Source organism: Anser anser (assembly GCF_964211835.1).
Source record: "Anser anser genome assembly, chromosome: 1".
In the NCBI taxonomy this organism is placed as follows: domain Eukaryota; kingdom Metazoa; phylum Chordata; class Aves; order Anseriformes; family Anatidae; genus Anser; species Anser anser.
Genome location: NC_139720.1, coordinates 193077889 through 193105709, shown reverse-complemented (window position 1 = coordinate 193105709; position 27821 = coordinate 193077889). Strand labels below are relative to the sequence as shown.

General features: G+C 39.3%; 1 protein-coding gene across 1 annotated transcript in view; it reads right to left on the bottom strand.

The window, feature by feature from the left end:
* Positions 1-27821, bottom strand: part of MICU2 (mitochondrial calcium uptake 2) — a 155656-nt gene that overhangs the window by 100394 nt on the left and 27441 nt on the right. The window lies entirely within an intron of this gene.

Below are 27821 nucleotides of genomic sequence, written 5' to 3'. Positions count from 1 at the left end.
GTTTGTGGAACAGAACAAGACCTTGCAAGAATTAACAAACCTTCTCACTGTCTCCACAATAACCACTATAAACACCTCCCAGTACAGAATCACAGTTCACACTTCTTTTATGAGTACATACCAAATGCAACAAATGATTTCATGGAGACCATAAAATGAAGCGCGCTAACCAATGCACAGCAGGACAAACTCACGACACTGAAAACAGAAGCAGCCAGGTGCCAGCAGACCATTTCTCAAAACAAACAAAATGCAAAACAGAGCTCTTTCATCTCTGACCCTTCAGTCTTGACCTTCAAAGGATACTTACAAAGTATTTCCAGAAAATACGCTTGTGAACTAAGATTTGTAATTTTACTGTACGCTAAACAGAATGATGCTAATTACCGACACTGCTCTTATGACCCTTGCAGACCTCCATGCACCACCTCATGTTAACCACAGGTGCACCTCACTGTTTGCTCCCCTGCACAAAACTGGCCAGTAACAATCCCTACTAATGTGTCCTTCTGCCCTGAAGGTACCAACAACCCTTTTTTCTTAATTTGTCTAAATGACATTTTCACGTTACATTCAGAGCAACTGCTCTAGAGTCACCCTTAGTTTTCATCACATCTGAGGAACGCCTCATGTGATTACGACGTCATACGAAAAGCTGACATCACAGCTATATCATCAGATAATGCACCTATGCGCACTTACTATCATATGAAAATACATATTTAGGAAGAAAAAGGGTAAAACCTTCTCATCTGACTGTACTTGTCAGCAGAAAAAGTGATTGTAAATTGCATTAACAAAGTAAGATGAAAACCTGTATATTCCTGCCACAGAATACACTCTTCTGCTTATTAGAGAAAATTAATCCCAATGACAGTTAAATCAATCTACATTCAGGATGAAAAAGCAACAAATTAGGCTCCTGCAAGTTCTCCTTCAATGTAGCAACCTAGCCTACAACTTTTGCTTTACAACTCTGCATTTCCCACTTGCACAAGACTTATCAGCCTAATGGAGTTAGTTGCAAGTCTCCAAATGGGAAAACCAGATTAAAGTGTAGGGACCAAACACAACTAACTATAGCTTATAAATCCTTTCTTCCACTGTTTTTAACAGCTGTAGTCTTTCCTTTATTTGGTTTTAACAACAAGCTCTTCTTAGTGAAGGATTTAATCGTAGTCTGAATTTGTCTTTTGTATAAAACAGCATACTAACACAGGGAAAATGCAGGTTTGTGGTGTGATATTCCTAAAAAAAAAAAATCACACACAAAAAAAACAAAACAACAACAAAACCAACAACAAAATTAGATGACCAAAACTAGAATGGAGTTATAATAACAAAGTATTTTTGAACGAGAAATGTAGGTTTTAGTAGACTGGTTACTCTTTGGAGATATAAATCATATCCCAAAAGGCAGCAAAATACACAACCAACCAACTAACACTCTTAATTATACCTTAATGTGAAGTGGCCTTTGTTCCCAAACACTCTTTTTGCCATACAACTATTTCATATCAACGATGCATTAACATTTTTGACAAAGAGAGCAGGAGAGGTGGGCAAGGTACAAAGCGATAAAAAGCTAGGTATGTACCAGCTGTTCTGTAAGCAAAGGTCAAGTCATGGAGCTTGGGGAAGTCCGAGCTGGAGATGTCTGGCTCAGTCCTGCCCAACACACCAGTGGTGGTCAGAGAGCAGGCCGCTACCACAGGCGGCCCAGCGAACCCCCTGCAGTACAGGCACACACTTTTCTCTCCTCTGACCCCATAGCACGCATTACCATGGCACTCCTGTCTTATTTCATTAATTGGTTGAGCTCCTCTTTGTCAGTTGTGCCATCAAACACCCTGGTATGTTGAAGCATTTATTACCTTTCTGCCACTAACCTTTTTTTTGAATAATTCAATCTGCAGCTCCATCATGACCTCTACAGCCACTCCTGGATGCTTACCCACCTTTGTGGGAACGCCACGGCTCACACCCAGCCCCTTCTCCGTTCACAGTAATTCCTCTCCCTACCTCATTCCTTGCACCATTTCTTCCAATCCCATTGTTCAAATTTTCAAACATGAAGTCATCCCCTAGATCTGCCTTGCATGTCACAAAACTACCCTTGCTACTTCTATTTTTAAGGGGGTTAACACTCAGTGCTTACCAATTTCACTTCAAAACAACAGCTAAGGTTAAGAATTGTGCTCAATGTTTTGCATAGTGCCATCTTCTCATCATCTCTTCGGTATTTTTTTTTTAAACCCCAATTAAACCAAGCTTTGCCATGGGCTACTTCACCTTTCTACTCACTACATTTCATACTGTACCTATGTTTCTTAACCTTTCGGTGGCACTATTTCTGAACGCTCCACTTTGCAGAACATTAAAGTCACATAATCAAGGACTCAGGAAATTACCTTAATTATTAGTCATAGTTCAGTCATAACTTAGCCTTCCCGCTTCTACATATAATGTAGTGATATGACGTTAGAAGTTCTCTCGGTTGTCTCATCGCTCTGAAATACACTTGAAAACCCCAAGCTTACACAGCTGCGTAGCACCACCTTCACTCCGTAACGGCACTAAGTTCGCTCTCACAACAGCACAGGCCTCTGCCATTTTGGCCGAGGCAGCCACTGATAGATTCAATAGCATCTTACCTTGACTGCGAACAGAACCCCACTGCTTCCATTTTACAGACAGCAGAGGAAGGTGCCCAGACTGGACTTTCCAGCACTGTCCCCTTGCAGCCCCATTTCCCCTTTGCTAATCCACTTGCCAACCCTGGAGCTCCCACCTCAGCAGCTGCTCTTCTCCTTCCACCTCCCAGTCAGGGCCTGCCCCATGCCTGTCTTCTGCACCTAGAGTCTTCCCTGACGGTGCCTGTATTCTCCATTTCATCCTCACTGAACATTTTCAAACAAAGTCAGCTTAAGGCTGACTCCCGGCACAGAGAATTTCAGGGAGAACAGGTTTTTTGACACTTACGAACAACTGGAAGTGGGCTCGTAAAGAAAAACGTGGAGTAACCTTATCTCTCAGCAAAGCTCTTGAAGCTACCTGGAAACTGTGACTTCGGACTCACATTAACTTTTACGTTGTCCCATGCAACTGCTGGGGCACAGCTGCTGCCCCAGCTCCTAAAAGCACACGTACGCGTATATTCTTTGTGTGCAGTTGGATACATAAATACAATTTCACAATTTATCTGTCCTTTGCCCAAGCTATGTATTTATTGGCAAAAACTGCCAGGTATTTCACCATGTTGTATCAGGGCTTAACAGTTGTATCAGGGTTTAACATTAAGACAATAAAGGTGCATACTACTCACATTTCTGCTGGTTTTGATAGAGAGCAAAAATCAGTAAATCACCAGTAAATAGAGCAGTCATCAGCAGATGTGGATACAACATTTTGATAGGCCAACTCATTGTTTCAGCAAAAAATGGCGTTGTGGAGAAATGCTTCTTTACAGTGGAGAGATGCAAACATTATGGTTAATATTTCAAAATGCGATAACAGTTGTCCACACTGTCCCATCCTCTACTGTCTACCAACATGCAACAGAAGTGTTTATCCTGATCTCCTTCGAGGAATCCCTGAAAAACACTGTAAGTATAACGGTTTTAAAGCCCATATAACACTCTGGTCTGTCCTTCTGGGGTCTTGTTAGCTCCTTGCTTGCTTAGTTGATAGTACAACATCTATTATTATAAGGTGCAAAATAATTTCAAGGGTTTATGACAAAAGCAATAATTTTACATGAATACCCTGCCTTTTAGAAATACTGCTTTCTTGGAAAGACACTGTGTACACAGACAGAAAGGGGTTTCTGAAGCATCAGTGATAAAGAAGCTGTTTCAAAGCAAGACAGGCAAAATACAACACGTTTGTTTGGCCCAGCAAATACGTTTATTTGTAAAACATAGGATGCTGAATATAAACTTGACACCTACCCATGTCATTGAGGGGTACACATGCTTTGGGAGGCCAAATGTAGTTTGCAGTCACTCTAGTTTTGAAAAGTAAAGGCTCTGCCCCAAAAAGGATGTCCAAAATACGTCTTCCGCAGCAATACATAATATGCAATGGCTTCCCGCTGCCACAGGGTGTCACAAGTATAATAATGTTTAACTAGAATTTAAAATGCTGCAAGCGAAGGTGACAGGGAGAGTGCACTTACAGCTGAACACAGGCTATTACCTTAGTTAACTCAGCAGCAGCAGCTGTGAAATTTGTTATAACTTTTAACGATCAATAGCAGCTACAAGCAAGACTGGGAGGAAGTGAAACACCGTATTTCACAATATGCATCCACTTGAATTAGTTATTTCTACTAAGAATATTTTAAATGTCTTGTTCCTAACTGAGCTTTTGCTCCTATTAAGAATCTGGAAAACGCTGCCATTAAAAATAAAAAGATGTCCTTCTACTCCACAAATCATCAGTACTTTGAGAGTTATGTTACTTCTATAAAGGAATCATCGTGATTTTAGTACTTGCCCTATGTTGAATTAGATACATTTAGTGATACCAGAGCATAAAAGTACTTGGGAAGGGAGAAGGGCAGGGGAGGGGGGGAGATGAAACTTACTCAATAATTTTTAATAATATTAATTATTGGAAGAAAAGTATATTTCCAATTCATGATTTCATAATTTCATACATATATTTATGTATATACACACAAACAATACTACATGTGTACTGCATTCTATATACATACATACACACAGAGAGAGAACACAATAAATGGCATCATTTTATCAGTTTAATATTTGAAGGAACAATATTATTCACCTGAACTTCAAATTATTAGTTGTTCAAGTTTCCTGTGAATGTGCTGCCAACTACACGCCAATTCTTCACCCCATTTGTCCAAGCAATTAAACTGGACCATTTACCCATGTCAGCCCTCACCTAAAATTCAAATGCTCTTGTGCAATCCAAACTCCTTAAATTTTCTTTCTGGAGAGAAGGTTTTAAGGTGCCAAAGACACTGGAAGTGGTATTAAATTCTTCTATTTTCACTCAGTAACTTATTTTGTACTTAGCTCTGCAAATACTGGTGTTTGATGATGATAATTTAGTTGAGAAGTGTTGAGGACAGCAGTTTATGGAAATACCACACACTTAGCTAGGTTTCCACTTCTGCTTTTTAATACTACAAAGCCAACCTACTGCTACAAACTGTGAAGAGAACATAGGACATTAAAGCCAAACGTCTTTGACCCTACATGCCGTGTTATTATTAGACCCAGGAATACAGGTAACAGGACTTAGTAGACCACAGCAGATCAGAACATTTAAACACACGCAAAACTTGTTTAATTCTCGTTCCATTTGACAAAACACTTAAATCTGTGCTCAGCTTTAAGGATGTATTTATGTTCAGTTAGTTTAACCAGAGCTTAAGCAAACAGGCATTAAGCATAATTTGACAATCTCATTTCCAAAAAAAGCATTTTAGCGTGCTTTCTTCACCGAGTTGCTTTACCACATTTGAAAATTAAGTATAAAAATGATATTCACTATATATACACAGATTGGTGTCTCTAAAAATGACATAGCCCATACCAATTCCTAGTTTTGTATTTTCCTAACATTCTGCATTCCAAGGTCAGGCTAGGGAGCATGATTTCCCTAGCCAACTTTCTGATCTTATTCAATCTTCAAGGTGACTGTGAAACATTTTTGTTTTGTCCCATCTGCCTCCTCACAGTTTTTGCTCTCCTCTGCTCCCTTTGTGAATTGGGTGATGCCAGTGTAAATCAGAAAGCTCAGATCAAGTCAGTGGATTTATACTAAGTACAGATCAGAGAATCTATTTCACTTTTATTAACATATAAAAAAATTACAAGACTGATTATTAAGCAGCACTCTGAGATTAATGAGAACCAGCCTTAACTAAAATATACTCACAAATCATTTACACAAGCAACGATACTTTTATTTATATATAGATACATACAAACACAGACACACACATAGATACACACTGTTAAGAGAAGAGGGAAAATTAATCCTAATAGTCTTAAAAATGAATTCCTGGTAATTAGTTATGGATTTTTAAATACTGTAAGCCACTGGCTGACTTAAGGAGGCTTTTTACTTTCATATTTCATGATTAAACTACTCAATTACTTTTGCATTATAACCCTTTTTCTTCATTAATTCCAAAAACATGGAAATAAGAAATTCTAAGACTTTCAGTAGCTGCTTGTAATAGGTTTTGGTTGCTCTGCCAACTTGCTCTTGATGAAGTGAACTATTTCTCCTGGTGAAAGTTACAGCTGAATTCTCTTCCCTTGGTGCAGTTTTGAATGAGCCAGTGCCATGATCAGACTTGGGTCATTAGGCTTTTCTGATAAAACATATGAGGATTTTATTATTTATTTTTAAACAGATTTAGGACAAGTATTGTGCATTCATGGAATCAGACAAAACATTTGTTACCATGCAGGAAAAAACTCCTCTTCTCCATTAGGAAAAGTAATAATGAAAAGCTCCCTGAAAGCTGAGAATACATAGCAAAGCTGTGAGAAGCACATCCAGACTTCGCTTCTGTAACGTCAGAAATGCTGGATCTCTGTCTTTTTTTGCTTTACGTCTCCAGAGGAGGGTGGAAAATCTTGACAGGAAAAGGCTGTAACAAAACCTGTTTGCAGCATGGCCAGAAACCAACAGATTCTCCTTTCCCTAACAATAAATCCTCTCTTCCCCTAAATCATAACCCCATCAAAATATTGGACTGACAGGTTTCACAAAGGAGGAAGAACAGATGTACAATAATGAATTTCTAATCTCCTAGGAAGCTCGGCGCAATTGAAGAAAACCAAAAATAGAAAGTAAGGCTGTGAGGGTAGCACCAGAGATAGGCACTGCTCACTCCTCCAGATTCTGTAGGGTAATTAACTTAATGGGTCACCAGCCATGGCCTACGGAATTAAAAATTGAGTGAGAAAGGGTTTAGTGACCAAGATAAACAAAGCACACTTTGGGGAAACTTGGTTTTCTTCCCTCAAATTCAGACTCTTAAGAGTTTCTTTTCTATCATGTTTCTAAATCTGGCTCAGCTTTGAGGACCTCATTTTCCACACTCATCGAAATGCCCCTATAACATGATGCCTTCCTCTGTCGGCCTGGAGGTGGCTAGACTGGCCTTTACTTATTTCCTTCTTTGAAACTGCCACTTTCCATGAAGATTAGTATGCAATTACACCATTGTCACTTAGTAATTAATATTGTGGCATTTGAGACATTCAATAATCAAGCTAATACAGGAATGCCCAGCCGCAGGAAATAATTGCAACCTTTACAGTGCACAATAAACAATAACATAACAAATTTGTACTTCGAATCAGCAGAAAAGCATTGGCATCCACTTAAAAAGAAAGTATAATAAATGGAGAAGCCCTCTCACTCCATTAGTTCATCTAAACAAAATATGTTAAATTAAGGTTGTGTATTAACCGTTCCTCTGATTTCAACATTTATTTCAAACTGGAACAACATCCACGAACCAGCACAAATAATGCAATAATTGTTTACATGATATTTTAATAGGGAAAGCCAAGGTATTAACAGTCCTTTGTGACAGTAAGAATTTAATGCACTTCCTTATAAGAACTTTTTTTTGGATAAAATAAAAGCATAAATAAGAAATCCCTCACAAATAAACCACAGAAGAGATTCCAGCTCCCCACCCCTGAGCATTCTTGCTCTCAAGTCAGACAGCATTTTACAGGGAAGATACAGAGCTTCCCTTTGAGTAAAAAGGAAAGAATGCCAATAATTAGCCACCCAGGAGGCATTTGTTTCACAATATTTTTGTTACTCCATGGCTTCCATTGTGATAGGATTTGTGAAGACTTACAAGCAGGCTTGGAATATAGCATCTAATTCAGCAGTGCTGCCTTGCCGTAAGTAACCCTCGTTTGTTAGAAATCATCAAGGTCGTTACATTTTCCTCGACATTGTCAATGGCCACAGAAAGGCGAGGATTTTTTGTGGTGCACTCCAGAAATTTGAGCTAAACCCAACAGCAATTATATAACGCTGTTCTCACTCCATTAAAGGGGACAAAATTTGTTGCTGTTTTAAAAAGCAGAATAGAATACTGATGGCAGACTTAATACCGGCAAACATAAGGAACTGAGTAAAATGCTAATTCTGAAAGCTGATTTAGAAAAGACTTAAATATCATAACCTCAGATGCAAAAATCCTGTGAGAACTTACTAGGCTTCTATCCAAAGACTTTGGAGATTATAAATCACTGAACTACAGGCATAGGTGCAATGACAGAGATGAATAGAGATGCTTGCTCTCTGGAATGATGAAAAAAATCTCTCAAAACGAAAACAAACAAAAGGTCTCTGAAAGGACTATTATCAGTAAGTTTTTACTGTATTCAGGGTCACAGTCTGGAAACAGAGAACAGTGACATCAAAGCACGAGAAAGCCAAGTTACACTCTACTGAATAAAGCGTAGTACAATTTTTGTACAAAAGATTCTGCTTTTAAAACCAGGACAGGATATCTATCCTTTTTTTTTCTTTCTTTCTTTTTTTTTTTTTTTTAAATCTTAAAGATTCATTTTTATTTAAACAAAGAAAACCTAGCCATTTTGTTAACATTCTTAACAGGAAAGCCAGAGGTTGAGCAGGTGAAACAACTACACTAACCTAGCCTGAATTATGTAGGTGTCTCCTCCATGTCAGACATTACTGGGACAATGTTGAAATGCTAGTTTCTTGCCTTTTTTTCCTCAGCTGGTTCAGATATGGAAGTATGAACACACACTTATAGAGGAAATATAAATAGAAGTTTATTGATTTTGCTTCGTACTGAAAATTTTTTGTACAGAAATGTTCTGAAATCAATCACATTTTGTTTTTGCATAACTTCATTTCAAATCTTTAGTTTCACTGAAACATTAAAAAATAGCTATGCTATTTGGAAGGATACTTCACATCACCCAAAATTCTCCTTTACCTTTCCCTAATTGTTTCAAAAATGCTTTTTTTCTTTTCTGCCCCAAAACATGTATTGTGATTTTTTTGAAATCATTTATGAAAAACTCAACTATATCTCAACTATACAATGCCATATCTAAAACTTTAAGAGGATCAAATGTATCCTTACTCAAATACACATTTATTGCACGTTTTCTACTACTTGATCTAATGCAAATGCACACCTAGCATGTGCTACTTTAATACCATCATAGAAAAAAAGAAACTGAAAAGAAAAAAGAAAACTATCCTAATAAAAATTTGAATGTAACTAGTAGACATTAAATTTTACTTATCAAATCCACAGTTATCAGAAGTGGAAAAAATTAGTTACTGTTGAATCACCTGGGCAGCTTCTGCTAGTCTCCTCGAGCACACACCTTCAGTTCTTGGGCCTAAAGCAGCTGAGGCTTCTTCAGCAGTGAACACCCTAATTCCTTGGACTGGGCCGAGTACTGCAGCTCCCAACTACTTGGTACCATTACCTAAGCAGGTTTGATTTGCAGCAATCATCACCCTGTAGAGGGAACCGACTTGCCATGACAATAGCAGCCACTGACCTAGCAGCTCTCTGGAAGTACCATTTCAAACAAAAGTAATTATCATTGGGAACAAAAGTGCTTTAAAGAACACAAATCTGTCTTCCGTCATTTCCAAATGATAACATCCCCATACATTCACAAATAAAGATGTTATTACACTTTAAACAAAGCCAAGACTTTGTCATCCATCAAATTAATGGCTTAAAAAAAAAAACAAAAGCAAAAGCAGACCACCACAAAGAGACAAAGGACTCCAGAACTGATTTAGACTCCAGAGAACAAGTAGAAAGAAATATTTTCCTATCTATAAATCTAACATAATTACAGTAAAACATTTGAAAAAAGATAGTTTATCCATTATTCTAGTTTTAATCTGCATATAAGTCTTACTATTGGTATCAAAAAATCCACACCTGGATTAATTAGTGTATATATATATATATATATTTAAGCATTGACTTAAGTGTCTAAGCAAAGCTACAATCTGCATACATGGAGCCCAATTCTTCCTTCACCTTAAAGCATCTTCCCAGTTCTCAATGAGTAGCAGTACCTCAACAGAATAAGACTCTTGAAATAATCAGTTTTAACAGAGTACATTACTGTCATATTGTGTATACACAAATTTAGAAAATTTGACAGCTGTCAAATACCACCACTTCAGATGCACGTACTGCTATTTTTTTCTGAACAGCAGAAGTCATAGCAAGGTACTCTTCTAAGTATCTACTTCCTGCACCAAGTTTTGGGAACAAAATAAAAGAGAAAACCTTCTTAATTCAAAATTGATTGCGTTTTAATCTGAAATGGCTCCACTTGATATCCAGCAAAAATAGTTCTATTTTTATATATCATAGACAGACAGAAATCTCACAAGCTCATTTACCTCAAACAGAAAGAAAACTTCAAAAGAAGAATTTTCAGATTTTTCCCCACAACATAATGAATTCAGGCAATTAAAAGACAAATGAAATTCTTCATAGGAAGACTACTTGGAAGTCCCAAATAAACTATCAGCCATCCCTCAACAGCCATACAGATTCACCAGACATCTGGGGTTGACCTGAAGAGTCGCAGAGCAATGGTGTGTGGAGATTCGATGCTGTTAGGGGCCTTCTGCAGCCTAAATGACTCTGTGCTCTTCTGCCCTGCCTCACTGCAAGGCTGTGAGCTGCTACAAGCGGGGCCAGGGCTTTGCTCGGGCTCAGGGAGGTCCACGTCCCGCCTGCATCGCAGCCCCACCTCTGCCCACTGGTGCGGGAGATGGCTTGGGGGAACAACAAACCTGGCACGGGATGCTCGAGAGCAAGGACCTCAGCTCAGGCAGATCTGGAAAGTTTTTAAATTTAAATTTAAAATTAAGTGGGGAAAAGGCGGAAGCAAGAGAGGAAAGCAAATAATGGTCAGAAACATCGAGAGAGAATTACCGACCCTAAGCTAAAGCACATTTTTACGACTATGGACTGCAGGCTTTAGAAAACTTAGCATTGATTTTGCTAACTAAATGTGAGTTGTCAACTTGCTGGGAGAGGGCACTGCCAGTAGCTCCAAAATCACGTTAATTCTTAATGAGGGCTGGCACATCAAGAATCCCGACAATTGTTAGCATATATCTGGGCCCAAGAAACAGATTTAAACAAGTCTGTCTGGGAATGCTTAACTCACAATGTTAGCAGGAGAAAAGATAATGAGCTAAACCATTTGGAGCACAGATCTACCACTTGACTTATCAGAGAAGTACAGGTCAAATCTTTTCATTCCACTGCAGATAGAAAATGCAGCTTAGAGGCTACAGATCAAATTAAAAAGTGGGGCTCAGTGGGAGAAAAAGAGGAAAACAAAAAGCCTTTAAGTAACCGATCAGCATGTACCACACTTACAGAGCTGCCCTGGACACTGGCATTTTCTGACTTCTGAGATTAAACGACAAATACACATCACTGCGTCACTTACAAAATATCGTATTTATCAGAAAAGATAAACCCCAAACTGATCAGAATGCATTTAAAAGACAGACTGGTTTTTCAGATAAGGCAGAAGAATGTGCACCTCTGGCACCTGTTGAATATACACAGCATATCAGCTCGTCTGAATTTTTCCTAAAATTTTAAGGCTACAGAAATCACTTAGTGACGTGGAAAATATTTTATAGTCTGTCTGCAGGCAGCTGCATATGAAACTACCAGACCACGGGACTACTGCTGACTTTCTGCTGAAAGCTGTGCTCCCATCACAGTCTGTGTGGGTTTAGGAATTCTACTGAATCCAACCTAATCTCAAAAATAAGATTGGAAGTTACTTCAGTAGCATCTTATATACTGTGGCTTTTCACTTAAATCTTCTGAAGCTAATTTAAAGTACTGACAGCATGGGCAGAAGTTTTAAGAGTCTGGGGATTTGCCTTTTTTTTTTTTTTTTTAATATCTTATATACGCTTCCAGAAATTTTAGACAACCACTTTAGCTTACCAAATGTGACCTTTGAAATTAAATACTTACATAACTGGTTTTATAACAAGAAGATTATTCCTTTAACAGCAGAAGAGGCTACAGACTTGGCAAATCCTCTTCCCCAGTATAGCCCACGGCAGTTCCAGGAGTGGGATATGACACTGGAGGGAAGACAGGCATATGACAGTGTCAGCTGGGAGGAAGGAATACCTCACTCCTGAATGAACACAGACCCCAGAAGGGAAACTGCAGCCCCCTGACCCAAACGAAAAGGAAATGCCTGAATCAAGAGAGCGCTCTCTTCCCCACCACGGAGCTTGTCCTCCAAGGTAGAATTCATGAAAAAGGCTCCACGAACTGGAAAAGCAAGTGAAAAGAAAGAGGCAGATTTAAGTACTGCAGTGCAAGCACACATCCTCGCAAGGATCTAATAGGAGACAGAAGGTTATGGCCAGGAGGCAGAGAGCCAGCTCGTGCCACCAGGGAATGCTGAAATGCAACCACTCTGCAGCGTTCATTTGAGAATATTCTGAATGCGGCAGGCTCAAATTTCAAGTTAAAAAAAAAAAAGCAGACATTGAAAACAAAGCAAAAATATATATAGGTCAAGGTAAAAAGTATGCTAATTTTTTATTTCATTTCATGCATTTCTGTGTATATGAGAGAAATACGCTTCAGCAAGTGGCTTTGCACTGCTGGAGCAGTCCATCCTTGCAGTGCTCATCATGGATTTACAACCTTGAACATGCAACTGAGAGGTTGGCCCCTCTGCCCAGGGATTTCACATCCCATCAAATGACAGCTGTGAACTTCACAACAGAGATTAAAACCACAGATCAGAACCCAACCATGGGGTAGTTTCACAAAGGCACAGAGCATTTAGCATGTCTAAAAACACAATAATTATTTCTAAACAGGAAAGTTTAAGAACTGATACCTATACAGATATATAGCTATTAATAAATTAGCAGTTTTCTCTGAATCAATAGACTTTTTCACAGATTCTTGGCAATACTGAAAGTACAGGAAACTATTTCTTTTAAAATTTTCCCAGTGTGTGGCACAGAAAGATGGTTGTAAAATTGGTTTTAGCACTGCAAATTTGATGTCTCATGGAGAGACACCATAAAACAAAGACAGGAATCAACTAAATGAAATTATTTAATTAAGAGCAATTTGTTCCACAACAGTTTAAAATATGGATGAGACTGCCAATTACGCAGCTGCTAAACAGAACAACTCATTAAATAATTAAAATTGGATTATTAATTTTCTAGTCTTGATGTAATTTACTCGTATAACATGTAAGTATCTCCGTGATTTATACTTGTGGTAGAAATTCATTTTGTGATTTGCCTGCATTTTACTAAAATTATTACTCTGTTTCTAGCTGCATGTGTTTTACAAACACTTAGCTTATGATTATTTTCAAGTACGAGGAATGGCAAACTGACTGTAATACTAACATAAGAGGGAATCAATATGCATGCAGCTTTCAAATACTCTTGAAAAAAAATATCAAGGGAGGTTTGAAGTGGGATGTGCCAGTACTGCAATTCTATTATACAGGGACAAGAAAACATAAGACAACCTCTCATTCATGCAGGACAAATAGCTGTGCCAAAAGCACAAATTACACCTAATTACAGGGTATAACTCTGTCATCTTTCTTTTTATAACCTAGCCGTTTACACACTTTGATTTTTGACTTCCATTTGGGTTTATTAACATCAAAGCTTTGTCATCACTTATCTGTTTCTACAGACTTTTTTTACCTGAGGCAATAAATAAAAACTTCTTTGCATTTCAGCTTTTCGGATGCAAGAAAGGTTTAGTCTACATTGTTCTTACGATGTTTCATGCTTATTAAACTTTTGTATGTTGCTGTAAAGTTTATTGCCTTTGGCATACCAATCTTAAATGTACTATAATTAAACCTACTCTCATTGCATATAAATGCATTAGCACTATCCTATGATAAATTTTGTTCTTACTGTTAATGCTATTTTTCATGTAATTACACTGTCTTGAATAAAAGTGTAATGGACAATTTAGTTTAATGCATTGTTTAGCTTTTTGTCAAACAAAATGGCAATGAATTTTTAATTAAGCTATACAGGGCTTTTTCTGTATATAGAGATTACAGCAAAAAACACAGATGGCCACCCTTGATGAAATGGAGAAAGTAAAGTTAGTGTTAGAAGGATAAAATAATCCTTACAGTCATGTTGAAGGGACCCCTTTCAAGTTGAAATCAGAGAAAGGTGAGTGACAGACTTCTGCCTGAAAGCTAAGGAGCACTAATATATTGTCTAAAACTAATCTGAAGTCACCAACTGCTAGATTTCAAATTCCTCATACAGCATTAAAAATATATTAAGATATTGCAAAACGAAATGTCTCTTGAATCACATATATGTCTGAATCCAATCTTATCCAATATGGGTAAGAATATTCCTGAAAGAAGAAAGATTTCCACAGTTTGGACCTTTTTTTTTTTTTTTTTTGTTATCATGCAGAAAATATTTCCTTATTTTCTTTATCAAGAAAGGTAGATTCAGACAGGAGAGTATGTAAACGTAACTGCTGAAGTTATCTTCCCTCAACCTGAATACTTCTGTTCCATGCCGTCATTAAGTCAGAAATCTTTACAAAAATACAGGTTAAGGAAATATATATTTTTAACGCAGTCCCACCTTACTCACAAATGTGGGAAAAACTATAGCTATGAATTTGATTAACCAGCTCTTCAATGCCCAGCAGTAACAGAAATTCAAAACCTCCTCATCCAATCCATTCCACTACTTCATGAATCCTTGGCAGAGTTTGAACCGTTATTACTTATGGTCACCACTGACAAAACAGATTATTTCTTTATTTTCTATTATGTAAAAGGCTGTTGCAGAAAAAACTCTACACTCTCCTAATGTCTTCTCTGCAGGCTGAAGAACTGCACGGGGTTTAATCTTCCTCCAAGGGATGTTTCCTACACTTCTGCTCACCCACGATGACTTTGTCCAGACTCCAAGGAATCCTAGTCTTCCTTGAAAGGTGACTTCTCTCATGGAGTCCAGTGATCCAGCAGAGAGACTGATAATGCTAAGCTGAGGATAAGGTTGACTCTGCTCAATTTACTCACTGCACTTTTTTACTGGTACATTCCAGTGGAAGGATTACCGTTTGATCAGTATGGTACTTTCAAATAAAAAAAATGCAAATCCTTTTCTGCAGGACTGCTATCATTTACTCATGAGTAAGTGTCATGCCTTTTCATCTGCACTGATTTTCACCTTTTGGTTTGCAGATAACGTTTCCAGTTTAGGAAGATCATTTTGAAACGTGATCTTGATGTCCATCACTGTCCCTTCCCTGTTTTGTGTCATCTGCAGAATGACTCCAGTTACTTTATCATCAAGTTCACGAGGTAAAAAAACAGAAAGCAGAACCAGACTAAAGAAACTCTACTAAATCTATCTTTTCATTTTGAGAACATGACATTGACAATTAATCAATAGCAACACTAATCCATTTTTGCACTTACTGTATACTAGGTTCTCCTAGACCACACTTATCTGCATTACTTATGGAAATGTCACAAAAGACAACTTATTAAAACCTTTAACCCAAGTCAAAATAAATGGCAGCTACCACTCTGTTTTTATTTGCAGGCTCTACTGCTTTATCATAGAGAGAAATTAAATGAGTTTGACATTATTTATTCTTAATTATTCATCTCTTCATTACCTTGTAGATACACAAAAACTGTTTGACAAACTGTTTTTTTTTTGAATGTCAATATTAAGGTGACTGCACCCTCTGCCCCTGACTCCTCTCCCCCTTCTGACAACAGGCACATTTATCTTTTCTAGTCCCCCAGTATTGAATCCATGCGGCAACATTTCTCAAAGATAAGGCTGCTACTGGATGACTTAGGATGTGATCTAGCTAACCAGTAGCAAATACTAGCTATATTAGTATAGTTATGGTCCAGGTGACAACGGCATTCTGCTAGGAGCACATCCAGATCCGAACTTCTCTTCCACTTCAAAGGTGGTAATACACATGGAAACATTTGGCCTTTTGCATCTCATCTTACTGTGCTTTTCCAATCTAAAGATCAAAACTAAAATTTTTATTTTTGTTTTGGCCAATGTGCATTTAATTTCAGTATTTTAAAAGTCTAACACTGACCTTTTCTTTGTCTTCAGACAGAAGAACCCTGAAATACCTTCCATATAGCTTCATTTGCTTGACTTGCAGCATTTCTCACTATCCCCTCTGACCTCATATGTAGTCAAGCTTCTGTTCTAGACTTCTGTTTTTTTGAGGTGCTTATATTCTTCCCTATGTCTGGAGTCCTTTCCTGATAGTTTCTATTGCTGGTTTGGTATTAAAATTCCAATTATTTTCTGCACTTCCTCTATAACCCAGCTCCTAAGCTCTTAAATTATTGCTTTATCATTTCTGAAGGTTTGGATTTGAATTAAAAATTACACCAAACCAAAACCCTCATGCATTTTTTTTTAAATTTACATGTAAATATATTTTTAGACGTACATATAGTTAGTGGAGCTTCTACAAAGTTCTCATTACTGACCAAGATCTAGTCTACAGATAGGATACTCCTCTGTGGGTAGACAGATATTCTGTATGGAAATGTGGCAGCTGTTGTACGCAGGAAGACATGGGCTTTACCACTGCTATCAGCATTTGTTTGCCAGTCTACAATTGGGGAAAATGCTTTTATCAAGATTCCTGTAAGCACCCCTTTCTCAATGAGATATTTCCCTTCAAATCCAAATCACACCCTGAGGGTTTAAAGCACACTTTATAATGTTGTAGGCGATGCTAAGCTATTACTGTGATCAAGAGAACAAAGAATATATCAAGAGAGAAATATATTAGGGAAGTTTGGCTTCCTTGGCCGACCAAAAAGAAAGCTAAAGGGGATGCAATTGTTCCATATAAAAACCTGAGGTAGTGGTGGAAAGGTATCAATTATTAAGAATGAATATAGCTTTAGAAAACGTTAATGTGAGAGCAAAACATTGACCAGAAATAAATGTAGCTTAATAATAAGATGGTCCCAAACAACATGAAATTCTGGAACAGTCTTCCAATTAAGAGATTAGGAAAACAAAAGCCACAAGCTATAATGGGTTAAAGTGGAGGTTGAGCAATTTGTGTCTTGAATTATACATGATGTGCTTACCTGCTACAGAAGGGTTTTAGATTTGAGGTCCCAAAGGACCCTACCCTGCTGGTTCCTAAATATCTACTGCTCTTTCTGAATTGTTTTCTGCTTTCTGCCATTACCTTTCCCTCTCCCCACTTTGTGCCTCACAAACAAATGATAAATTTGCCAGTGTACCATCGGCTTTCTTTACCTGACCCAGCAATTCTAGTTATTTTCTTGACTCCATGCTTTGCCCTATGGATATCGCAGGTCTCTTTTGAAACCGACACAGTGCCCTTTCATTAAGATCACAGACACCCACCCTGCAAACAGATGTTCCAGCTGAAGGAGGCTGTTTCCCTTCCCTCCTTCTCCACCGTTCATTACTGTTTTATTGCCAGGGATGCGCGCGACTGCAGTCGATTTTGCCTGAAGCAGGACTGGGAATGCTCACACGGGCTGACTGTGGGGAGAGCAATCATCAGCTGATGAATGGTGAAAAATGATGAGAGGTGGTGACGTTTTCTACAAACTGTACAGAAGATAAAGTCTGCCCACTTATCTAACTATTGCTTCTATATTGTCCTTGCTCTCTGCCATTTATGTCCTCCTCTTAACGACTCACTTATGGCTATATTCTCATGTGTTTGACTTCTTCCTTCAGGGGAGTCCACACAAAGACATTTTTATGTCTTTCTCCCAAACTTTCAACTTATTTCTTAAGTTTATATTGGACATGACATCCTGCAATCCAGAAGTTATTTAGTTGGGACATATCCATCAGAGTCGCTTTCCTGACCGTTTTCCAGTAACTGAAGAGTCCCAAACCTTTGCCATTACCACCACTGATTTCTTGATTTTGTTGCATTTTTTCCTTCCTTCTCTGAGATGGAGAAGGATAGAAAGTCACCAGAACATCTGTCTCTGACCATCTTTCACAACCTGCCCTAGACTCACTTCATCACTTCAACAGCAATCTGGCAATGTCATTTATCATGGCAAAAGTTATCTATTTCTCCTCAACACACACAGTACAACACTTTTTCCCATCTTGTATCCCCATATACCATTCTCACTCCAGACAAACACTATACCCTTCTCATTCTATGATTTAGATTCATTCACCTCCCTGAAAAGCTTCCTCACCACCACTTAACGTATTGATTCAGGCCTTCTTATAGATAGTGCTGAACATTATAAATTTAAGATTTTGTGCCAATGGAAATTGAACAACAGAAATCCTGAATAAGAGTATGGATATCAGATTGCCTTCACACACGAGCTGATGAAACCACTAAAACTTGAGTTTAATTCTGGAACTCATTCAAAAAAAACAACAACCAATAAACAAAACAACAACAACAAACAACCAAACATCCACAAACACTCCCCACGCCCTTCAAAACAGCAGATAAGGGCAGTTAAGGTTCAAAGATGAGCTAAAATATTGATTCTGTCTTGTAAAAGATACCTAGAGCTCAATCTATTCCACCCCTCTGAAAAGACTATGGAGTAATTTATTTTACTGTAGTTCTTATCTAGAAAATTATTAAAGCTTCTTTATTTTGATGTGTAATCTACAGGCATAGCAAGACTAAACAGGAAGATGCAGAAAGGCTCCAGATTGGGAAGGGAGCATAAATGGCAATAGTAAACAGGTGAGCTGATGCTGTGACAACGAGGATAGCTTTTTCAGGCTCTACAACAAACAAGTAAAAAACTACAAAGAGTTTAAGATGGCAATACACACCTTGCTCTGCTCTTTCATACCTTGCAGAAATAATTTAAGACAAGTAACACTGAAAAAGATCATCATAAGTGCTAAAATCACTGTAAATCTCAAGCACGCTAGTTGCCCAGGACCAGAAACACCAAGCTTCCTGCACGTGACTGATCACTGCAGGTAACGTGGGTTTTAGATGCACATCACAGGTGGCCAAAACCTACACACATGCAGTTGGCTTAAACTGTGAAATACCGGGGAGCGCGTGCCTCTCCCTCCCAGAAACAGTGCACGAGAGACATTGAAAGCTTTCACTTTGCCATATCTGACAAAGTGTAGTGCTTATATATGTTAAAATTATTAAAAGCATGGAACTAATTGCTAGGACATCAGGAACCAAGGCCTTGGGCCCAACCTGAGGACAGAATTGCCTGTGACCTCTTGTGAGAATAAAATGCTACACAGTCTCTATTCAAAATTACAAGCATTTTAGTTGTAAAGAAATATGTAACAATTTCCCATTTTTTGATAAAAACCACAGTTGTTTTTAAGGACTTAAATACGGGTAGATGCTGTTTGTGTGTGTATGTATATGCACAGACATACATACACACAGAGCTATATACAAACAGCTATACACCGCAGTCTGTTGACTAGAAAATAATGGCAGTAGTATAAACAAGTACCTTATGAAATACATGGCGTCAAGTACTTTGTGTGTTTTGTTTTCAGTAAGATGGAAAACAAAACGAAATGGTATTTAAAAATATTTACATGCTTTCTAACTATCCCTTGAAACAGAGCAGCAAATTCAATTAGAAATAAAAACTGTGTAATACAATGCAGAAAAAGAGATGTTATATTGCTATTATTTCTTTATAACTGACGTCTGGCAAAGCATCACTTGAATTTTAAATGGACTCTGTATATTGCATTGGCATACATAGATAAGCAACCTGCATAATTTTTTCACCCTTTTGTTCAAGGGAACCAGCAACATCTTACTCCTAGACAGTTTGTGTTTCAGAATACTTCAGCTTTGAACAACGTGCCTCCCAGCATCACCAAATACACCCCACAGAAACTAATAATCTGGAGATCTCCCTGTATAGGTTATCTGTAGTGTCCTCTCTACTTCACTGTAGGACCAGGCAACATACATAGTTTAACTGATACAAAACTGCTATGACTTCACACTCCAAAGATACAAAACTATAGACTTAGGTACCATTTTCTCCAAAGATACATACAACGAAAATGGCATATGTACAAGAAAATGTACTTGAAACATTACTTTTGTTGAGTCATCTGTTCATAACGGCTGAGGTTCTGGAAAACAACTACGGTAACAATGACAGAGTAAATGTACTTAAGGAAGATAAAATGCTAAATGAAGATGCTAAGCTCTGTTTTCTTTCTTTGACTTCTAACAATGCGAGTGAATCTATTAACATCATCCACTTTAATTTGATTGAGCCATTGTCACTGTTGAGAGAGAACTGATGAAGCACAAAATTAACAATGGCAATTGCAAAAGCCATAAGAAAGGCAGTAAATCAGACCAAACAATACTAGAAAGATACAAGTGGAAGAAGTAGAAGTAACTGAGGAACCAAATATGACAAAATATGAGAACGGAAAAATACATGAACATCAATATGCATTTTCCCATAAAACCTACATACAACATTTTAAATGATAAATAAAAATGGAACAACTGCAGAAAATGCTGTATGGCACACGAGAGACACCAGAAGAAGAGAATCTCCAGGTGGTGGGTAGTATTCAGGGTTAAAGAATGTGGCTGAAGATGCAAGTATCTGTGAAATTTCACAGATCCCAAGACATACCAGCAATGTGAGTATAGCTAGGTTCTTCAACTCAGATAATTTTGGCAAAAAATAAACTCCATGCCAGACTGCAGTAAGAACAAGGAGTCTGAGAGAAATTTTTCCAGCTACCCCCACAAGCTAAGGCTAATTGTGCATCAAGCAACTAAAAAGTTCCTAACAGCTGAAATCCAATGTAAATCCAATGTAAATCAAGGAGGACTGAGGGAAGTCATGCATAAAACCAGAAAGGAATAAGAAAGATCATAACAGAGGAAAGGGAAATGCTAAGTGAACTGAAATAACAAAGGGAATGTTCACTGGTGCTCACCAATAATATGAATTGCTAAATAACACATCCAAGGGCTGATTTTAAGTGAAAAAACACAGAAAATTCAACTATTTCATTACTCCTCTGTTTAAACAGACTACAGAGGCAATACATTATCCCATTGTGTGCTAGCAGGTAATCATGATCCACACGCATCTCTGAAGAAGTTGTAGCACATTTAGCTAGGCAGTTCTGACTGACCAGCAGAAACTACTGCAGACACACGGACCTGAAGAGAGGATTGCTTCAGTGAGCTGTGATTTCTTTCTCCACTTCTGGTCAGACCACCTAGCTGAAACAAAACAATCATCCCGAGACATATCTGTTTTTAAAGAGCTTCAGATTTCATTCAGCAACAAACTCTAGCGTAGCAGCAGCAGCCTCATAGATTTGTCATTCAACAAAATGGTGCAAGCAACAGCCTGCCTGTAAATACCACTGGCAAAAGGGAAAATCAAATCCAGGCAAATTAAAAGGAAGAAGAAAGTGCATAGAATCATGCACAGCTAAGTGTATTTCCTTCCAAGTTACGCCTTGGTAAGTGACTGATAATCAACAAATGTAAGACTGATGAGTGCTACTTAAAAGGGAAACAGAAGCAGTGCAAAAAGCACGGTTCAGGACACAGGAAAGATGCTTTACAAAATTAGAACGGGAATGTGTAGGCTGAAAAAAAAAAAAGAAGAATTAATGCATTAATGCATCCTGAAAAAGCCCTAAGATTGCTGGGTATTAAGTAAAGGCAGGTAAGTTTATAGACTTGTCTACAGATAATGAAAGATAAGTTTCTTTTAGTGGAGAAGGTGTTTGAAGGCATTTTTTCCCCCCATTAATATAATCGTTTTCTGTCATACTGATGGCCCTAATCTCTGTATGTACTTCTGTGGATGGTGACAGTGTGTGGGGAAATGAGGAAATTTTAGTATTAGAATATCACTTTTAACATTAAAGAACATTAATTTCTTGACAAAAGGAGAAAATTGCTCACTGCTGGCCCTTCTGCCAGGAACCCATTGGATGCAGGAAGGCAACAGGTCATGGGTCACTCTCCCTGATCTGACAGAGCACTCTGCCACTTCTTTCCCAGCAGCCCTTCCTCACCGTACAACCAGAAACCAGTGGGCACCACTGAGCAGAGCCTGGCTCCGTCCTCTCTGCACCCTCCCTTCAGGGATTGAGGGACACGGATGAGATCCCCCTGAGCCTCCTCTTCTCCAGGCTGAGCAGCCCCAGCTCTCCCAGCCTCTGCTCACAGCAGAGATGCTCCAGTGCCTTCATCATCCTGGTGGCCCTGTGTTGGACTCTCTCCAGTATGCCCAGGTCCCTCTGGTACTGGGGAGCCCAGAACTGGACCCAGCACTCCAGGTGTGGCCTCACCAGTGCTGAGGAGAGGCAAAAAAGTCTTCAGCACAGAATACAGTACTTCCTAATTCCAGTGCAGCTGTTTCTTCATTTGTTAAATGCAATTTAAGACAATTCAAACTTCTCCCTAATGTATCTTTTGCTGAAGGTTCTCAGCAGGACCAAACATTCATGCTGTGGTAATAAATGTGCTATTGACACTGGGCTAGCAGTAAGCCAATTTAAGCACAGCTTCTGCAGATCTTGATTAGACTGCAATTTGGGGATCACAACATGGAACAATCTCGAGAATCCATTGTTTTCTTTGCACACTATAAAGAACACCAGAAGTGACCTTGTCTTGCAACAACAATCTGTGTTATTTCTTGCTCTAGCAAAACTGCTGAAAATAGGATGAAATGACTAAGCACATCATTATGTTCAACTAACCTGCATGGAACAAGTAACAAACAGAAACAGTAACAAACAAGTAACAAACAGAAAGAATCACAGAATCATCTAGGTTGGAAGAGGCCTCCAAGATCACCGAGTCCAACCTCTGCCCTAACACTAACAAGTCCTCCACTAAACCATATCACTAAGGGCTACATCTAAACGTCTTTTAAAGACCTCCAGGGATGGTGACTCAACCACTTCCCTGGGCAGCCCATTCCAATGCCCAACAACCCTTTTGGTAAAGAAGTTCTTCCTAATATCCAACCTAAACCTCCCCTGGCACAACTTTAGCCCATTCCTCCTCGTCCTGTCACCAGGCACGTGGGAGAATAGACCAACCCCCACCTCTCTACAGCCTCCTTTAAGGTACCTATAGAGAGCGATAAGGTCGCCCCGAGCCTCCTCTTCTCCATGCTGAACAACCCCAGCTCCCTCGGCCGCTCCTCGTAAGACTTGTTCTCCAGACCCCTCACCAGCTTCGTTGCCCATCTCTGGACTCTCTCGAGCACCTCCATGTCCTTCTTGTAGTGAGGGGCCCAAAACTGAACACAGTACTCAAGGTGCGGCCTCACCAGAGCCGAGTACAGGGGGACAATCACTTCCCTAGACCTGCTGGCCACACTGCTTCTTGTACAAGCCAGGATGCTGTTGGCCTTCTTGGCCACCTGGGCACACTGCTGGCTCATATTCAGCCGACTATCAACCAGTACTCCCAGGTCCTTCTCTGCCAGGCAGCTTTCCAGCCACTCATCTCCCAGCCTGTAGCTCTGCTTGGGGTTGTTGCGCCCCAGGTGCAGGACCCGGCACTTGGCCTTGTTGAACTTCATACAGTTGACCTCAGCCTATCGCTCCAGCCTATCCAGATCCTCCTGCAGAGCCTTCCTTCCCTCAAGCAGATCGACACACGCACCTAACTTGGTGTCATCTGCAAACTTACTGAGGGTGCACTCAATCCCCTCATCCAGGTCATCGATAAAGATATTAAAGAGGACTGGCCCCAGCACTGAGCCCTGGGGGACTCCCAACAGTGATCGGCCTCCAACTGGATTTGACTCAATTCACCACAACTCTTTGGGCCCGGCCATCCAGCCAGTTTTTAACCCAACGAAGCGTACGCCAGTCCAAGCCACAAGCAGCCAGTTTCTTGAGGAGAATGTTGTGGGAAACGGTGTCAAAAGCCTTACTGAAGTCAAGGTAGACCACATCCACAGCCTTCCCCTCATCCACCAAGCGCATCACTTGGTCATAGAAGGAGATCAGGTTCGTCAAGCAGGACCTGCCTTTCATAAACCCATGCTGACTGGGCCTGATCGCCTGGTTGCCCTGCAAGTGCCGCGTGATGACACTCAAGATAATCTGCTCCATGAGCTTCCCTGGCACTGAGGTCAAACTAACAGGCCTATAGTTCCCCGGGTCTACCCTCCGGCCCTTCTTGTAGACGGGCGTCATGTTTGCTAGCTGCCAGTCGACTGGGACCTCCCCTGATAGCCAGGACTGCCGATAAATGATGGAAAGCGTCTTGGCCAGCTCCTCTGCCAGTTCTCTCAGTACCCTCGGGTGGATCCCATCCGGCCCCATCGACTTGCATACATCCAAGTGCTGCAGCAGGTCGCCAACCATTTCCTCGTGGATAGTGAGGGCCACATCCTGCTCCCCATCCCCTTCCACCAGCTCAGGGTACTGGGTGCAGAAACAAGTGCAGCACCTCTTTCATATTTCTGCAATCAGTTCTGCTAGATTTCCAAAAGACTTCTGATAGTTATCAGAAATATGATTCACTATGAAAGCTAACATTATTGTTACAAAGAAGTTTTTGATTTAATTTTACAGTTTTTCATTTAATTTTTACACTTGAGACACTTCACACTGTATTCAATTGCAAATACAGACTTTTGTTAAAACTTTGAAGTCCGTTTCTAGCTTCAGATTTGACTTATAAGTAAAATATTAAAAAGTGGTAACTGTCTGGGGTTCTAAATGCTCAAATCCAACAAGACATAGTTCATGACACAGCAAGCAATTAAGCTGTTAAATACTGCTGTTGTATGCTGTAAACACAAAAAGTTTTTGAATTCAAGTGCAATCTGGAGAGGTTTACTGAAAACGAGAAGGAAGAAAGAAAAAAAAAAGACATTGTGAGCTGAAGATGGTTTCTCCTCAGGCTGCCAAACCACAGGTGGCTAAAATACCAGGAAAAAAGTGCCTTTATACACTTGCCCTGTTCCTCTCCTTTTACTTGGCTGAACCTGTATGGCTGTTCTCATGTTTTTATGAGAAAAGGATCACTTCTCAACTGTGAAATCAGAAATGTTAGGGAATTCAGTCAGCAAAACACATATAAAAAAAAAGCTTTGATACACTGTTGCTATGAATCACTTTCTTAAAATGATCAATAATCACCATAGATCTTGCAGGGAATTTTAGGCGATACACTTTTGTTAAGGCAACCATGAAAAACAGTGGAACCCATATTACTTTTTTATTTCAAGTTCCAGAAAAAGAAGGCTACAATCTAATACAACCATAATCAGAGATTAAGCGAGCTTCCTTAAGAGGATCTATCATACAGTACCAAATTCTAATTGACAAATGTGTTTAAGGATATAATGGAGGAAGTAATACTGCCTATGCATGTTAAGAACAGTTCAGACAATAGCGAGTTTTCACTAATAGTCTGGATAAAGTTTCTATATTAAATGACAGATTAAATATAATGTGATTTTCCACAACAAATAAAGGTAGGGCTCCTGTGTATTTGACATCTCCAAGTTACTTACCAAGATCTAATGATATTTTTCATCTCTCCATTTAGGCTTGTACTTTTGCAAGTCTGGAATTGCCTGAAAGGAATTGTTTTTGCCAATACATACTTTCTGTTAAGATTTTTTTGTGTCTGTATTCATAACTCTACTTTTTCTAAATCTGTTTGCTGAATAGCTGAAACATTAATGCTGAAATAATGATTGCCTGTCGATTCTTTAATTCTAAATGTTATCACTCCACATCAAGACATGTAAGTTGCAAAAACCTAACCCCAGACCCACAGGACTCGATATCGTCCAACAATACTATCAGGTTCTGAATGCTGAACAGCACTCTAATGGGAATACCATCTAATGGCAACAGCAGCAGCCCAAAGTATTCCCATAATTTCCCAGTACACGCTTCTTTTCTTACAACAAAACCAGTGTTAAAAGAACATTAGAATTTCCATATCAAGTAGACTAAAGTTAAAAATTCAACATGAGTGTAAGAGCAGTAAAATCCCACTGTGCACCTCTACTATACTCGTTACATTTATTATTCCCTGAAGAACAGACAAAATATTCATTGAATCAGAAAGTGTTTCATCCTTATTGTGCAACACATCTTTAAATCCATTTTGAACGTGTAATTATTAATTTCCTCACGATCCTTTCTTTGACGTGCAATCCCTGCTGCACTAAGAATGTTTCTAAACTTTAACTCCTACACTTGAAACCCTGTGGGTAAGATGGCACCACTGTTATTTTAATGTTAGCAAGAGGCATTGGTTTTATGAATGCATGCTCAGTTTGGGAGCTCTGTTTCAGACATCCATTCTTCAGCTAAGTTAGTATTTTATAATTCTTTCCATACAGGGAGAACAATTGTGTTTAATTTTAATTGTAACTTAAGTCTTCAGCACTTACGCAAGCTACGTGCCAGGTATTTCCCCTGGAAATCCAGAAGAGGATTGACTAGTGCTTCATGAAAAATTTCTGTATTTCCCTACCATCAGATTTGATACCTGCAGCTAAGGGAGGGAGAGAAACTAACTTCCAAGAGTGTCACTGAAGTAACGTAACTATTAATATTGCTCTCCTTCTGTTCTCACTTGCATCCCTTTCATTCACTGACATCTTTCAGAGGCATTTATATGCCTTTCTTGTTGCCTTTCGTATCATCCCTCTCTTGACTCAACTCCAGCTGGGCTTTGCTTTTCCTAACCCCGAACTTGTACGTTCAGACTACGTCTGTATATCCCTTCCAGGTCACTTGTCTCTTCTTCCATCTCCTGTGCATCTCCTTTTTATGTTTAAGTTCAGTCAGGAGCTCCTTATTCATCCACACAGGCCTCCTTTTGCTCTAGGACTGTATCCCATGACATTTTTTTTCCAGTCAGATCCCTGATCAGGACAAAGTCTGTTCTCCTTAAGTCTGGGGCTGTGATCTGCTTTTGCCTTGTGCCCGACTCAGGAACGTGAGCTCCACCATTTCATGGTCTCTGCAGTCAGGGCTGCTCCCAGCCCTCACATCCTCAACCACTTCTTCCTTGCTTGCAAGTATGATGTCCAGCACACCATCTTCCTGTGTTGGCCAATGCACTCCAAAAACCTCCTGAATTGGTTGTGCTCTGTGGTGTTGTCCTTCCAGCAGGTAATAGGATGGTCAAAATTCCCTGGGACAACCAAAGCCCTGTAATTATAAGGCTTATTTCATTATAAGGCTGCAATTCTTCCTTCAAAGGTGTAAGACTTTGCATTTCGTTTCTCAATTTTGTAAGGTTCCTGTTGGCCCATTGCTTCAGCCTACGTAGGTTTCTGCTCTTCAGTGTATCAACTGGTCCCCCATCATCGTGTCCACACATTCAGACTGAAACATCCTAACTTCGATGCAAGAATATTTTGAGAGACAGTGTTGAAGGGTCTTGCTAAAATTGAGGTATATGGCACCTACTGTTCTTGGACCCTCGTCCACAATTCCAGTCATTTTATCATAGAAAACAGTCAAGTCAAGTCAGGGATGATTTACCCTTGGTAAACCCATGATGATTGTTTTGTATCCTCTGGGACACAGCTCCGAAGAAGGAAAAGAAAAAAGAGCTCAGGAAAGCCAAGAGGTCCACAGGAACTGCATTGCCCAAGCTTAAGAACACTTCATCCCACTGTGGAGAAAAACAAGTAACCATTCCACCATGGCTGAAGCTAGTAAGCAGCCTAGAA